Source organism: Ornithorhynchus anatinus, chromosome X3 (assembly GCF_004115215.2).
Source record: "Ornithorhynchus anatinus isolate Pmale09 chromosome X3, mOrnAna1.pri.v4, whole genome shotgun sequence".
NCBI lineage: Eukaryota > Metazoa > Chordata > Mammalia > Monotremata > Ornithorhynchidae > Ornithorhynchus > Ornithorhynchus anatinus.
The window spans coordinates 14,055,533-14,068,941 of record NC_041751.1 but is presented as its reverse complement, the minus strand read 5'-3'; the positions used below and the strand labels follow the sequence as shown (position 1 = coordinate 14,068,941).

Genomic DNA, 13,409 nt, shown 5'->3' with positions numbered 1-13,409 from the left:
AACTGCTGATACACTCTAAAATAACTTTCTTGACCCAAGCTCTCAAACCTATCTCTGCTTAAAAACTGGGATGGGTATTATGATAAAACATGGAGCCCTTGAGATTGGTAAATTCTTACCTCAATCACTTAATCTTTTTTTTTAAAAAAAGGAATTAACAGCTGTAAGTATATATGGTATAAAGGGAAGAAAAGAAGAATTGATAATATAAATCAATTAAGCCCTATTGCCTCTCCCTTCTCCTCCCCATTCCCCTCATACTTGGTTTCTTTTACGTCTTAATTGGGGAATTTCCCAAGACCACTCGTGTCCAATCTCTCATCAGTTCTCTCCAACCCCTCCCATCTGCAGGCAGCCTCAAGAGCAAGAAAACACATTTGGAGGAGAGGAAGGAGCAAGACTTGAGTCTGAGCTGTGGTCAGGGAAAGGGTTGAGAGGTGAGTGAATTAAATGAAATATACACTATTGTGTGGTGAAGACAAGATTGACCGTCAACTACAGTCCATGAAGGAGATGATTTGTCTTTGGAGGGAAGGTCAGAGTCTACTTTTTTCCTGTTGTCTGTAGAATTACACAATTCCTACTTGTGCAATTGGAAGCGTTTTTAGTCTTCTTTAAAACAGACTCTGCTCTCGATTGTATTTGTAAACAATGATTTCCTGTAAATAGTGTACCTACCACCTTGTGAAATTTCTTTCCTGGAGGTGTACAACGTCTGGGTTTGGACCGGGAGACAAAGGCGTAGGTTTGGGAGTCAGGACACCCGTGCTGTCGTCTCAATACTGATTGCAGTGTGACTCAGCCTCACTGTGGCACAGTTTTCTCATCTGTAAAATGGCGATAACTGTTCTCCTCCCCTCCCTACCCTGGGACTTCATGTGGGACAGGGATTGTGTCTGATCTGCTTGCCTGGTACCTACTACAACATTATGTTGCTGGTGCTTGATGCACGGTAAGCACTTGATAAATGCTGCTGTTGTTGTTGTGGTTGTTATTATTCTCATAGTGCTTGAGGTCCAAAATGGGAGCCAGCAGGAAAAGAAGGTACTTGGGGTTTTCACCAGCAATTCATCAATCTTGGCTTAAATCAGCTCAATCCCTATGCGAAGTGTTGTGAGACTAAGTAAATTGATTCATTATGGAACACACATCAGTTCAACTTCACCCAGGCTGTGCTTGGGGAGTAAGACATAGGGTTTGTCAAGCTGGGTGGTGGGCCTTAATTACCTTAATCCACATCCTTGGCTTAGAAGATGTTGCTGGAGCTGTTAAAAATGCCTTTTAACCCCAGGACTGTGAGCAACCCGAGGGCTTGGATCATGTCTACCAACTCTTTTACTGTACTCTCCTAAGAGCTCCGTAATATATTTGCATATAGTAAGCATTTAATAAGGTCACTCCCCCATGAGATGAGGGAATGGTGGTGCTGTCTACAGTATAGGAAAGTTGGAGTGGAGGACAGAGTGTGGATGGGAAGATAAGTTCCGTTTTGGACATGCAGATTCCCATTCACTTGCCAGTCTGTGATGTTGGAAAAAGTTTGCCTTGCTTTCAGTGAAAGCAAGACTTTATCTCAAAGGGCCCTCTTTAAAATCATTTTGGAGTTTTAAATGAACATTGATTAAAACTAAGTAAATCTTTCCAATTCTGCACAATCTCAATATACAATCTCACTGCATTTGTATATAACTCTAACAAATGAACTGTCTTGAATGATTGTATTGAAATACTGGGATCTAGCTAGAGAATATATTCTTGTAATCATTTACTAATCCACTCTGCCTTGCTGGTTTTCAATAGGCGACCACTTGAGGTTGTTTCCAAGAAAAAAATGACAAATACATTGTGCACTATTTAAATCTTCAAAACCCACACTTGGAGAAAGCTATAAAGGGAAATAGTTTCTAAGGAGCTAATCTCTTAACCCCTTAGGTTTTTTTTTTTGTTGTTTTCTCATAATCTTGACTTCTCCATGCCCTTAGTGACTTCTGTGGCTTCTTTGAATTTTGAATCTGTGGCTTCCCATTTGATACCCTGTGCTAAATCCTCTCACTTGAATTGTTGTTTGTGTTCATATAATTCAGGTATGTGTGTGTATATAATATTATTATTATATTAATTTAATTAATAATATAATGTATTATATATATATAGCTTAGGTATATTGACTGTATCAATCAATATGTATTAGAGATGTCATGAAAACATCAATGACTTTTTTTGAGCTCATCGTCTTTTGATTCAACTGAAGGAAGTGCTTACACAATACAAGCTTTTTGAGATATGAAAAAGAAAAAAATACATATCTAACAGAACTTTTACAAACGTGGTACATATTTTGTTTGGATTAAAACTTTCTCAAGGAAATCCAGCTATAATCAATAGTACATATCAAGTTCTTAATCTGTGCAGAGCACTCTACTAAGGGCTTGGTTGAATATAATTGATATGATTCCTGCTTTCATTGGAATGGCAGTGTAGTGAGGGAAATAATCACCAAACTTAATTCCAAGTAAGAGGAACTAAAGAATGTCACAATATATGCTTATGTCCTAGGGGGCAGTGAGTGTTTAAATAAACCCGAAGACAAGGAAAGAGTATGGAGAGATGAGAAATTTAATCAGGAGAGGCTTCCCAGAAGAGATGTGATTCAGAAGGCCTTTGAAGAAGGGGAAGTCTGTGGTCTGCTGATGTAAAGGGGAAGGTAAGGTGTGAGCAAGAAGTGTCTGTTAAATACCTAAAGCATTATAAATTCAGGAGACCAAATCCAGCATTGTGTCAAGTTTAATCTGACATTTTAACTAGGAATAAGGTCTAAAAAAATCGCAAGGTCTAAAAAAATCCATATCCTAATTAAAGTGTTATCTTACAATATTAGTAAACTTCTCTGGTAGCACACTTTCCCAATTGCAGTAGAATCCCAAGCTACTGATGATATTGTTTTGGGAGTTCACTGATCAATTATCAGCGAACAGATAGTTGATAGAGTAATTGTTAGTACATTGCACTGTTTTAGCATAGGCAGTTAGATGCAGAACTCTCATCTGCTTGGTTGCATCGAGGCTTGAAATATTTTCATTTCAAGATATCCAAATTTATTTTTATCATTACTGTTATTATATTTGTCATTATGGTATTTAAGTCCTAGGGGCCAGTGAGTGTTTAAATACACCCGAAGGCAGAAGCCCAGCGTGGCTTAGTGGAAAGAGCCGGGCTTTGGAGTCAGAAGTCTTGGGTTCTAATTCTGGCTCTGCCACTTGTCGGTTGTGTGACCTTGGGCAAGTCACTTAACTTCTCTGTGCCTCAGTTACCCTATCTATAAAATGGGGATTAAGACTGTGAGCCCCACGTGGGACAACCTGATCACCTTGTAACCTCTCCAGCCCTTAGAACAGTGCTTTGCACATAGTAAGTGCTTAACAAATGCCATTATTATCATTATTATTATGTAAGTGCTTGCTATGTGTCAAGCAGTGTTGCAAATGCTGAGATGAAATACAAGAAGCAGCACATGCCTAGGACTCAGAAGGTCATCAGTTCTAATCCTGACTCCACCTCTTCTCTGCCACATGATTTTAGGCAAGTCATTTCGGGGATTGAGACTGTGAGTCCCACGTGGGACGGGGTCTGTGTCAAATCCAATTTTCTTGTATCCACCCTGGTGCTGGCACATAGTAAGCACTTAAAAAGACTTTATTATTATTACAAGTTAATTAGGTTGGATAAAGTATGTCCCAACTTAGGCTCACAGTTTAAGGAAGGAAAACAGGTATTACATTTCCATGACAATTAAGGCACCTGATCCACAGAGAGGTAAAGTGATTTGCCCAAGGTTATAAAGCCATCAAGTGTTGGAGCTGAATTAGAACTCAGGTCCTCTGACTCACAGGCCAGTGTTCTTTTATACTCTTATAAATATAGTATATAGTATAAATCTATACATTAGGTTCCAAATAGGAGTATAATAAACAGTTACCTTTAATTATTTTCAGATTTTATATTTTAAGTGTATGAGCTAGCTTTTGGAAAGACATTTTGCTAAATCAAAGCTGGCATTTTTTAATTATATAATTGTAAAAAAAATCTCCCAAGAGCAGATTTCATTTTTGCTTCAGTAAGTATCGCTGCATTATGTTTTTCTTCATTAACAGCAACAATGGTATGCTTATAACAATGGTTTTGTGACCATATGAAACGTAGGAACAGACGTTTTTAATCCACGTTCAGCAGAGCATCTTTCGTCAGTTGTTAAGCATTGTATTAACATGGTACCAAGATAGGATTTAAATTAAGCATTCTTAAAAGCACTTTGCTCTCTATGAAGAAGCATTGGAAACAGATTATAACATAGAACCCCAAAGAATTATTATTGTGTCAATTACACGCCAATTCTATAGGGACAATTTCAGTGTCTCACACATGAGCACACTGCTTTTGCTTTATGAGAGTTATGGGCCTATAGTTAGGACATGATATATTGATGGATTGCCCCCCTTCTTTGTCAAGATATTTACTCTTCACTTTATATCTGTCACTGGGCTCCCTGGCTTTTCACATCCAGCAGATGTTCTCCTCAACTTCAAAGCCTTTTGGAAGCACATCTCTTCCAAGAGGCCTTCCCTGTTGAATTTCTCTCCCATAGTCTATACTCCCTTCACCCAATTCCTTTTTCAGCTCTTCTGCGTCTCCTAATCATTTGGATATTCACATGCATTCCCTGTTACATTTATATACCTATGTTATAATATATTACTTCCCCCTACCTGGAATTTGTTCTAGTATTTGCCTCCCTGCATAGATTAAAAGCTGGTCCATGGCAAGAATCCTATCATTTAATTCTATTTTACTCAACCAAGTGTTCAGTACAGTGCTATGTTTCCAGTAGGTGCTCAGTAAGTACTATTGATTGGTTGGGAACAGGGAGTAGAATGTTCCTGTTATACCCAAGACTCATGTTACTGCATGAAGTTAATCCCATCATGTGTATGACTCTGGTGTCAAGACATTGTGGATCTCAAGAGGCTCCAGAGTTCTTTCTCATCGCCACTGGTGTGAATTCAAACAAATCTCTCAAGTTATGATACTTTACAAGCACTTTCTATGTGCCAAGCGCTGTTTTAAGCACTGAGTTAGATACCAATTAATTAGGTTAGGCGCAGTCCCTCCTCCCCTGGAGCTCATACTCCTTAATCCCCATTTTACAGATGAGGGAACTGAAGCTCAGAGAAGTGAGGTGACTTATCAAGGTTACAAAGAACTCAGGTCCTTCTGACTCCAGGCCCATGCTCTACTTCTTCCCTGGCATGGTTGTATTTACAGATCACCACCCCTTCCCCCCAATCCTTTATGCTTCTCTAAATCTTCCCTTAAGGAAATCCTCTCCACTTGCTCTTTCCCTTCTTGGCTCAAGGGTTGTGGAATCAGAGTACCATTATAAAAGTTGCCCAGCAATACAAGTATCAGAAAGGGCAAGTCACAGGGGTAATGTTCAATCTGAAGGTACCAAGAAAGTGGTTCTAAAACCTGAGCTCAGGGGAAATACTTTGCCAGTAGAGAGCTGAGAATCCCTTTAATAACATAAACACCCTTTATCTTGGCACTGCCCTCCGTTGTGTATGACTTATGCAACTTATTGAAAGCAAAATCCCTGCTAGCAACACTAAATTCATTGGCAATTCTAATACTGAGTTACAGGCATTGCTTGGGTTGCGGGGAGAGGAAGTAATTTATTTAGAAAAGCTTAAAATTGTTCATTTTTAGCAGGTTGGGTTTTGATGGTTGGTCTGATGTTGAAGAAGTCATGCTCATGGAATCACTTGAACTAAGGGACTTCTTTGTTGTCCTCACCATTCCATGTATCACTGAAACTAGAAAAAAAAATGAGGAAGGAATATCAAAGGGCATAAATGGCCAGAGAAAAATCAAGGAAGGCAGAAGAGGAACTAAGAGTCATCTGTTGTAAGCTGGCCTGCTGTTTAAGATATGGCAGCGCTGTAGTGAAGTTAACATTAAACATAAAAAGTGAATGGATTTGTCCACTATAATTATCACAGTGGGCCAAATTGATTCAGTTTTAAGTACCTCGATTGACAGGCATGGAGAACTGCTATCCCGACTGATGAGAAAAGGGTTTAATACTAAGACTAAAAACAGATGTGGACTTCCACAGTAAAATGGGGTCTTATAGTAGTTGAAACTAATAACAATAATTGTGTTATTTCATTCATTCATTCAATAGTATTTATTGAGCGCTTACTATGTGCAGAGCACTGTACTAAGCGAGTGTTTACTGTGTGATAAATACTGTTTAAATTGTGGGGTAGATCAGCCCCTGTCCCACATGAAACTGATTGACTCACAGTCCAAGGAGGAAATAGAACAGATATTTTAAGCCCTGTGCTACGGGTGGGGAAGAGGGGCCTAGGAAAGATAAGTCACTCAGACAAGGTCACACAGCAGGCAACTGGTAGAGTCAGAATTAGAACCCAGTTCCTCTGACTCCTAGGCCTATGATCTTTCTGTTAGGCCACACTGCTTTTCAAAAAAACCAAAATGACTCCGTGCTACTCAGTGGGTTTGGTGTGAGCAGATCTGCTTGTTTCTGCTTGTTTGGGATGGATGGAGAGAGAGATGGCCTCCTTTAACTCTCTGAACCTTCGATGAGGTACCCACTTGGATGGAAGTTTCTGGATCATTCCCTGCCAGTCCAGGAGTTTGGGTCATTGTCCAGAAGAAGCGTGGCCTAGTGGATAGAACAGGGTCTGAGAGTCAGATGACACTGGGTTCTAATCCTGACTTCACTACTTGCCTGCTGGGTGACATGGTCTCGTGGATAGAGCACAGGCTTGGTAGTCAGAGGCTGGCTCCTCTGATTAATTGTCTGCTGTGTGACCTGGGCAAGTCTCTTGACTGCTCTGGGCTTTGGTTCCCCTGTCTGAAAAATGGGGAGTCAATATCTACACTGCCTCCTACTTAGACCATTTTAGAGAGGGACCGTGTCCAACCTGATTAACTTGTTTTTATCCCAGAGCTTAGAGTGCTTGACACATAGCTCTTAAAAGAAACAATAATAATAATAAATTAACAATAATAATAAGACCCGAGGGAGTATTGAAGACATACATTTTTGCTACAATTGATATGTATAAATTCTGGAATGATCAGGTGTCTATTCTGAGGGTTTACTGGTAATGGTAACTGTAAGCCAGGAGTCAACGTGATGGTCCAAAATGGTTTTTTACCTGCTAAAAACAGGGGAACTATGATAGAACTGAAGATTACAAATAAGGGCTCTTCTTTTAAAGCAGTCTTTATGGACATCATTTACCAGAAAATGTAGCTTTGAGCAGAGTAGGAAAACCTGAAATCTCTAACAAATATTTCCTTGTAAGCTCTGTGTGCAAAATGAAAAGGCAACTTCTGAAATTAGGTATGCCCCTTTAACTAGTCTGATTAGTATGCAGCTCTACTGAAGGAAAAATATTCATGTATAAAGTTATTAATGGAAGCTGAAGCTATTTGAAGAGCAATTAGTTGCTTTGGTTGGTCATTGCTCCTACTTTCTTTAGTTAATTTAAGCAGTAGAAAGTGATACTCATGTTAAAAATCTCATCAGCTAGGGAAAAAAGAAGTAGAAATATAGGAAAATTAGAGTTGGAGAGACAAGAGGACATGTGTATTGTAATCTCTCCTAGGCTCTGCTGTGAGTTTATTTGATGAATGTCCTTGAGAAATTGAGCAGCTTTTCATTTATTTTGTGGAAGCTGGAATGACCTCAACTTTAGAAATGAGGTGCAGTGACTCAGGGAAAAAAGAATGAAGTGTCTGAGAGGAATCTGGAAAAAAAAATGTGATCAGTAAGGACTTTAAGGACTATAAATATGCAATTTATCCAAAATGAATTTTTTTTCAGTTGTTCCACCACTACAAATTATGAATGGGGTGAAAGGGATGGGGAAATAATGGGATGAAAGTAATCAGGTTTTGGAATTTGTCTATTAAAGAGAGGTCAGGTCATGATTCATGGAACTTTGCAGCACTGATTTTCAAGTACCACAATTCATAATGTTTAATATTTTTGAGCACCTTCTATATAGAAGCATGTAGGTGAGTACTGTATTGATAGAAGGCAGGTTCTTGCTGTCAAGGAGCTCACAGTCTAAAAGGAGAGACAGGCATAAAGTACTTTAGATATGAGAAAAAAATTAAATCACCAATGTTTAAGGACCTGTGTATTTAGTGGCGTGAATCCTTGCCTTTAAGGAGTTCACAGTCAAATTTGGGAGACAAGGAAACAGATAGGTAGTTACTGATTTAAGTAAACTGCTTCATAAATACAACAGTGCCTTGGGTTTATGTGAAGACACGAGTTTTGAGGTGTAGCATGGAGTCCAAGCTTGGGTGTCAGAGTCCCTGGGTCTTTCATTCATTCTTTCCATTGTATTCGAGTGCTCACTGTGTGTACAGCACTGTACTACCTGCTTGGGAAAGTACAATATAACAATAAACAGACACATTAACTTCCCACAACAAACTTAGTCTAGAGGGGAAGACAGACATAACAAATAAATTACATCTATGTACAAAAGTGCTTTGGGAGTCGGACGAGGGATGAATGAAGGGAGAAAAGAAAGGGTGACAGAGAAGGGAGTGGGAGATGAGGAAAAGTGGGGTTTAGTTTGGGAAAGCCTTTTGGAGGAGATATGCCTTAAGTAAGGGTTTGAAGCTGGGGACAGTAACTGTCTGTCAGATTTAAGGAGGTAGGGCGTTTGAGACCTGAGGCAGGATGCGGGTGAGGTGTCGGCAGCAAGATAAAATTGAGGTACAGGTCTTAAACCCATCTCTCATACTTGCATGCAGAGGGACCTTGGGCAAGTCTCCTAACATTTCTGGGTTTCAGTTTTGGGGAAAATGTTTAACACTTGTAAGGGAACTCTTTTTAACTTCAGAAGTGACAGCTTTTATTACTTTTTCTTAAAATGTGGAATGGCTTTAGAAGTTGATGAAGGGTGCTGAATCATATTAGCTACATCTTGGAACTGAGAATTGTGCAGCAAATTGACTGAATGGGAAAAATACTTCAGAATTTTGTTTTAACTGAAAAACTCACCAGGAACTAAATGTCATCTCTTCTTATGTCCCATGAAATCTACTCTTCTAGCTTTCTTAGTTTACTCAAGTTGATTCATGTTTAAATCACTGAATCTCATACAGGATATTAAAGGTAAAAAAAGAGAAGTTAATTTTGTGGTAATGAAGATTGCAGCAAGATTATTTTCAAATTATGAAGCAATAACATGTAACCTCATTAAGATGCTGTCAGCTATCTTTCTGTCTCAAAAAAGTTTCTAGCATATAGGTACTTTTTTTTTTATAGAGATAGTAACACACATTTCTAGAGCTAATTAGCCTTCACACTTTATTCATATTTTCCAAATTGTGTATATCACCCTCTCAGATTCATGATTCGCTGTGACACAGTGCTATGAATGAATGAACATTTAATGATTATCCAGAAAGAAAAGGTGTTTTTTATTGTTTTATTTTCTAATGAAAACTCACAAAATGATGATGTCATCATGGAAAAGCCTGTATTATCTCCGGATTTTCAAGTCCCATTGCTAGCCGTGGTAGGGAAATCCATCTTGTAATATGCAAATAAAGCATGTTACTCCAAAGACTCCACTGAGAAGTAAAAGTTACAGTAATCGTGGGGCCAGGGCCCCAGAGTATCTGCTTCTGAGGAGGACACAAAGAAATTTCCACTTGCTGCTCACCACCGCAATCCTGATCCCCAGCCTGATGCCTCAAGGACTGGCCCTGTTTGGGAGGGGAATAGGGGAGAGAGGCCTCTGTTCAATCTAACACTACTGTGAGAGCAACATGCCCTAGTGGATAGAGCACAGGCCTGGGAATCAGAAAGTCATGGGTTCTCATCCCCATTCTGCCACTTGTCTGCTGTATGACCTTGGGCAAGTCACTTCACTTCTCTGTGCCTCAGTTGCCTCATTGTAAAATGGAGATTAAGACTGCGAGCCCCACGTGAACAGGGAGCATGCACAACACAATTATCTTGTATGTACCCCCGTGCTTAGAACAGTGCCTGGCACATAGAGCTTAACAAATACCGCAATTTTTACTTTATTGGACTGCCCTTCCCCTCTAAACTACGAGCTCAGTTTGGTCAGGGAATGGGTCGGTTGGATTGTTATATCATACTCTCCCAAAGCACTAAATACAGTGATTTGCACACAGTAAGTGCTCAGTAAGTACAATTAATTCATTCAAAAGTGTTTATTGAGCACTTACTTTATACAGAGCACTGTACTAAGTGCTTGGAAATTACAATTTAGCAACAAAGAGAGACAATCCCTGCCCACAACAGGCTCAGAGTCAGTCATTGACTGACCAATAGAGTCTTGAAGATCCAATCGTGTGAGAAGTTGGCTGCTTCTTCTGGCTTCAGGTCTCACAGTCCTTAAGCAGGTGGGACACATTCACAGCTTTGTGCGCCTTTAATCTAAAGTGATCCTTGACGCCCGTCTGTCTTCAAATTCTATTAATACACTGTTGAAGACTCTAGGTTATTGATTCTGTTTACTGCTGCTTAGTCAATCAAAAATCTTATCATTTTTAATCAAGTTTCAGGCTAGAATATGAAGCAAATAGAAAATTTTGAGATAAACTATAATCTCTGTCTTGAGAATCTATGAAAAAACTGATCTCCCAAATTTCCAAGATTAAACAGGAATTTAATCCGGGGACTCATGACTTCCAGTCCTGTGCTATTTCCACCAGAACATGCTACCTCCCCAGTGCGGTGTGTTGTCAAGCCTTTGGGAGATCACCCTAAAATTCGTAACCATGACCTCTGCCCTCAAGGCCCTTAAAGTCTAGCAGTGGTGATGGACAGTTACCTCTATTACAGATACGAGGAAATGGTAGAGAATAAAGATATGCAGTTGGTGCAGCAAGCGAGTAGGAGGCAAGAGAACCGAAGTATTTAGGTTACATGAATTAAGTGTCACTAGTAGGGGTATGAGGTGGGAAAAAGGATTCATCAAGAAAGGTTCTCTAGAGGAGATGTGATTTCAGAAGGGATGGGAGGAGCGGTGGTCTGCAGGTGTCAAAGGGGAGGAAGTTACTGGTGAGAGAGAGTTCAGCAACTGGAGGTATGAGAATGAGGTGCAAAGCGTTGGTTGGCTTGAGGGGACCAAAGAGAGTGATCTGGCATGTTACTGGTGCAGATACTGGATAAGAATGAGGTAGAGAGCTGATTTGAGTGCCGGAAAACTCATGGTGAGACCTTTCTGTTTAATACAGATACAAGTGGGTTATCATTGGAGGTTTTGGAGGAGATGGGAAGAATGGGCAAAATGATTTGTTAGCAAGGTGGTGCACGGGAGAAAATTGTGGCTGGAAGATCAGTGTGGAAGCTGCTGATATTGTCAAGCTGGGATATATAGGCCTAGACGAATGTCATTTAAATGGAAAGGAAGGAGCAGATTCTATAAGTGCTGTCACCATGGAAACTGACAGGATTGGGTGAGAGACGGATTATGGTTCAAAGAGAAGTTGAGGATAATGCCGGGTATACTGGCAGGAGACACAGAGAGGATGGTGGTGGTGTCAACTGTAAAGGGGAATCCATTTGTGGGCGAAGATGAGAAGTACAATTTTTGAAAACTTGTGGTTGTCTCTAGTTTTTCCCTGAAAGAAACAGATGCAGCCTTCCCATATGGTCAAACATTTCTGAGGGCAGCAGTGACTGTCCTTGTGTTTGTCATTGGTCTAGAGTGGGGCGGCGAGGAATACTGGGGCATCAGGCATATGCCATCATATTTGCTAGGTGCCATTTTCTGATTGTTGTTGTTTTTCTGATCTGGCAATATAAGGTTAATGATAGTTGAATAAGATGATTAAGAGGATTCCGGATCAGATATATCCAACAGTCCATGACAGTGAAATAAGATGGAAATTTACACTGTTTACTCTTTTATCTTCCCTTTTAAAATGAAGTAGGAGATCTCCAGATTCAACACCAATGAAGATGACACATTTTACTGAAAACAATTGCTCGTAATAACAGCACAGGTTTGTCTACCCACCCCCAGGGCTAACAGTGACCCTTGACTTCCCGAATATGGATAAACGTTCACACAGTGGCTAAGCGTTTTGAAGATAAAAGAAGACCCAGTGAAACAAACCAAACCAAATTAAACCCTTTTTCTATATTTATAGGCCAGCAAGAATTCAAATGTTGTAAGAAAAACAAGGCTTTCAGTGCACTGTTTAATAATTTTAAAACGTCTCCTGAGTTTACGATTGTAGGGAAAATGCAAGACGAGGTGAAAGATCATTGACCCTATTTTCAATAAGTGATCGTAACGAAGATTCTGGTCCCAATTACTTGGATTCAACCAATTAAATGTAAGAAAATAAAACCAGGAGAGGGAGATGGATTATCTGTAAAAACATTGATACGTCCCCAGGAAAATCATAGGTTTAGTTTGCTGGGAACTTCGTCTTTGAAATTCCCTTAGCAATATCCCTAGTGGCATCATTACTAGAGCTGAAAGCTATCCACACACTAACCAGTGTGTGAGTTTGTTTTTAAAAGAATAAACCACAGCGAACATGGCTATCCAAAACTCACATCTAGACCCCTTTTACTGAAAGTATGAAATTTCAAAAAGAGAATGGCAGCTAAAGGAGAAAGTCCATCCTGGGACTCACAGAGTCTGGGGATTGGTGTTAGAGGTAGCATCTGACCTATCAAAAGGAAAAATTATCGGGAGACAATGGAACATTGACTTGGATCTTCTTTTTTCTCTTCCTCTAATCAGTCAACTCTGTGCAGAGCACTATACAAAGACTTAGGAAAATAAATATTACCTGGAGAAATAGTTCTGTATAGTGAGGGATCCAGGTGGATAATAAAATAGCATAAAGGCAGAGGGGAGAAGTGAAGTTGGATATGAGGTAGGACTTAAATGATAGAGTATATCAGACATATGCAGTGTTAAATCCTATCTGTTATTTGCTTTGTAACTTCTTCCCCTGCTGGTAAAGTCCTTGATGGAAGTGAGTGTGTCTACTAACTATTGTGGTTTGTACTGCAATTTGCTCATGGGAGCAAAATAAATAACAAATGATTGAGCCAGCATACAACTTATAAAACTGAGAAGGCGGTCTTATTCTTGCAGACTGTGTGTGTATGTGTGTGTATATATATATATATATATATATATATATATATATATATATATATATATATATCTAGTTATGAGATCTACTCTTAGGTAGCCAAGTTTAAAAAATAAATAAAAGCAATGATTCTGATCTATGTACCTTATTCTACAAGTGAGGTTTGAGTTTGAAGTGCACAGCTATACCACAAAAATAACTTT

General features: G+C 39.4%; 1 long non-coding RNA gene across 1 annotated transcript in view; it reads left to right on the top strand.

The window, feature by feature from the left end:
* Positions 1–2,562: 2,562 nt before the first annotated feature.
* LOC114807684 overlaps positions 2,563–13,409 on the top strand; it is a 56,058-nt gene continuing 45,211 nt past the window's right edge. Inside the window, exon 1 of the long non-coding RNA XR_003755758.2 lies at positions 2,563–2,704. This is a non-coding gene — a long non-coding RNA (uncharacterized LOC114807684). The remainder of the gene's footprint in view (positions 2,705–13,409) is intronic.